Raw genomic sequence first — 3,952 nt, forward strand, 5'->3', positions numbered from 1 at the left:
TGACTAGTGATGCGGAGCATTTTTCATGTGTCTTTTGGCAATCTGTATTTCTTCTTTGAGTAAATGTCTGTTCATTACTTCTCCCCATTTTTTGATGGAGCTAGTTGTTTTATCTTGTTGAGTTCTGTCATTACCTTGTTTATCATAGATATTTAGCCCCTTATCAGATGGATGTTGGGTGAATAGTTTATTCCATTTTGTGGGTAGCCTTTATATCTTAGTCAATGTGTTTCTTTTGAAGTGCAGAAGCTTCTTAGTTTAATGTAGTCCTGTTTGTTTATCTCTGCTTCTACTTGCTTGGACAGTAGTGTTTCCTCCTTGAAGATGACTTTAGTCTCAATGTATTGGAGCATTTTGCCTTCATTTTTTCTACTTACATTATAGTTTCCGTTATGATATTAATTTTGATTTGAACTTTTTTACATGGTGTTAAAGAGGGATATGAGTTCACTTTTTTATGTGGCTGGGTTCATTTTTTTTGCATGTGGCTGACCAGTTTTCCCAACACAACTTGTTGAAGAGTCTTTCCTTGTTCCACTTTGTATTTCTTGCCCATTTATCAAAGATTAATTGTATTTCTGTGGGTCACTCTCTGAATATTCAAGTCTATTCCATTTATCTGAGGGTCTGTCTTTATTCTGATATCATGCTGTTTAAATGACTATTGTTTTGTAGTATAATTGAAAGTTGGGTCAAGTGATGTCTCCCATCTTCTTTTTCATAAGAATTGCTTTAGCTATGAGATAACATCACTCTGATACAAAAAGCAGGAAGAGACATCACAAAAAAGAAGCATAGGTCTATATTATTGATAAACACAGATGCAAGTACCTTCAACAAAATACTAGCAAATACAATCCAATAGCTCATCAATATGGTCATACACCATGACCAACTAAGATATATTCTAGAGATGTAATGACAGTTTAATATATGCAATTTAGTCAATATACTTTACCATATTAACAAAGGAAAATATAAAAGTGATATGATTATAGTAATAGGTGCAGATAAAGTATTTGACAACATTAAGGACCCATTAATGATTAAAACTCTCTCTCCTTTTTTTTTTTTAGTTTTTGGGCCACACCCGGCGGTGCTCAGGGGTTATTCCTGGCTGTCTGCTCAGAAATAGCTCCTGGCTGGCACGGGGGACCATATGGGACACTGGGATTCGAACCAACCACCTTTGGTCCTGGATTGGCTGCTGTACTATCTCTCCGGGCTCTAATGATTAAAACTCTCAACAAGAAGAGAATAGAAGGAAACTTCCTAGATATAGTCAAATCATTTTATTAAAAACCCATTGCAAGAATTATAGTCAAGGGTAGCAAATATAAACCTTTCCTTTAAGATACGGCACAAGATAAGTTTTCCCTCTCACCATTTTTATTGCCTTAGCAATTAGGCAATAAAAATATTAAGTGCATACAGGTAGGAAAATAAGTCAAAATATCACTGTTTGCAGATGACATGATACTATATTTAGAAAATCCTAAAGACTACACAAAGCTACTAGAAACAACAGATTTTACACTAATGTGTCAGGCAACAAAATTAATTTACAAAAATTTTTATATTTTATATATACAAAGAATGAAAGATAAGAAAATGGAAACATATACATTGATTGTAGATTGAGATTATTAACATTATTAAAATGGCAATGCTATACAAAGTACTGTACAGATTCGATGCAATACCTATATGAATACTCATGACAGTTTTCAAAGAAATTGATCAAAGATTCTTGAAATTCATATGGAAAAATAAATCTCCACTGATATCTAAAGCAATCCTTTGGAAAAGGAAGATGGGAGGCATCATGTTCCCTAACTTCAATCTTTACTAAAAAACTGTAGTCATTAAAACAACATGGTATTGCAATAAATACAGACCCTCAGATCAATGAAATAGAGTTATTATATTCTGAGACTTCTCCTCAGGTATATGATAAATTTATCTTTAATAAAGGGGAAACAAATTCAAAGTGGATCAAGGCCAGTCTTTTCAGTGAGTAGTGTTGGAAAAAAATTGTCCAATACAGACAAAAAAGTGAACTCAGAGTTCTTTTTTAACACCATACACAAAAGTCAAATCAAAATGGATTAAATATGTTGATAAGAGAACTGAATTAATATAATATAGAGAGGAAAATGTAGGCAGAACAATCTGTGAAATTGAAACTACAGCATCTTTAAGGATAAAACACCACTGTCTATGCAAGCAAAAGCAAAGCTAAACACATGAAATTACGTTAAACTAAGAAACCTCAAAGGAAATGGTGACTAGGATACAAAAAATACTCATAGAATGGGAGAAAATTTTCATCAAATATTATATATTTGATGTAATACCTAAGATAAACAAGTTATTGGTAGAACTTAGCAAGGACAAAACATATAAACCTATCTGAAAATAGGGTGAAGAAACAAGCAGATATTTCCTCAAAGAAGAAATACAGATGGCAAAGAGGAATATAAAAAAAAGTACCACATCACTAATCATCAGGGAGATGCAAACCAAACCAATAATAAGACATTATCTCATCCCACAGAGACTGTCACACATCACAAAGAACAAGAACAACCAGTACTGATACAGATGCAGGGAGAAGGGGACTCTCATTCACTGCTGGTAGAATGTAAACTGTTCAATCTTTCTGGAAAATAATATAGATATTCCCCAAAAAGAAAACCAAGAAATTGAGCTTCCATAAGCTCCAGTAATACCATTCTTAGGAATATAACCTAGGAACACAAATTTCTCATGCATCAAAGTCCTTTGCACTCCTATGTTCATGCAGCACTATTTACAATAGTCAGAGTCTGAAAACAACCTCAGTGCCTGAGAACAGATGAGTGGCTAAAGAAACTGTGGTATATCTATCTATTCAATGGAATACTACACAGCTCTTCAGAAAAAATCAAGTCATGGAATTTGTTTCTACATGTATGTATATGAAGAGTATCATGCTAAATTAAATGAGTCAGAGGGAGAGGTATAGACATAGAATAATCTCACTCATTGTGAGATATAAGAAAAATAGGGGCCAGGCGGTGGCGCTAGAGGTAAGGTGCCTGCCTTGCCTGCGCTAGCCTAGGACGGACCGCGGTTTGATCCCCCGGCGTCCCATATGGTCCCCCAAGCCAGGAGCAACTTCTGAGCGCATAGCCAGGAGTAACCCTGAGCGTTACCGGGTGTGGCCTAAAAAAAAACAAAAAAAAAGAAAAAGAAAAGATAATATAGTAATAATATCCAGATACAATAAAAATGAGGCCCAGGAGGATCATTCCATGTTTGGAAGTTTGCCACGAGCAATATATATATTGAATATATATATTCTCAATATAGTTTGGTTAGAGAAGTTTCGCTATGACAATCATTGTTGTAACTTATCTCTTTGGACTAGAACTGAGTTCTGACATGCATGGTACTCCTTCATTAACAACAGTGTAAGCCACTGTCAAAAAGGACAAGTGAAAGAGAGAGGGAGGGAAGTAAAATGCCTGCCTTTGGGCAGGCAGGAAAGGGAGGGAAACTGAGAACATTGTGAGGGGGAGGAGGGGAATGTGCACTGGTGAAGGATTATGTACATTCTATGAAATTCAATCATGAACAATTTGTATCCATGATGCTTAAATAAATTAATTATAATAAAATAAGTACAAATACGCACAGGTAAGGACAGACCCCAGATCTCTTGCTAAACAGTACCAACCATTGGAGTACACAGCATAGTTATCTTCAACCTCTAGTGACCTTTGTCTTCATCATTATACTGAAAACATACTTCTGATTATGACAATTCTTCTGCCATTATCTCTAAATGTGATGCATATTATATGTATGTTCCTCAACTGCATGCTGTTTCCTTTATGAATATGGATGTGTTTCCTCAGAAGCTATTGGGATATGTGCAAGCTATGATGTAACTATAACTCTACTAGAC

This window comes from Suncus etruscus, chromosome X, assembly GCF_024139225.1.
Source record: "Suncus etruscus isolate mSunEtr1 chromosome X, mSunEtr1.pri.cur, whole genome shotgun sequence".
Taxonomy (NCBI): domain Eukaryota; kingdom Metazoa; phylum Chordata; class Mammalia; order Eulipotyphla; family Soricidae; genus Suncus; species Suncus etruscus.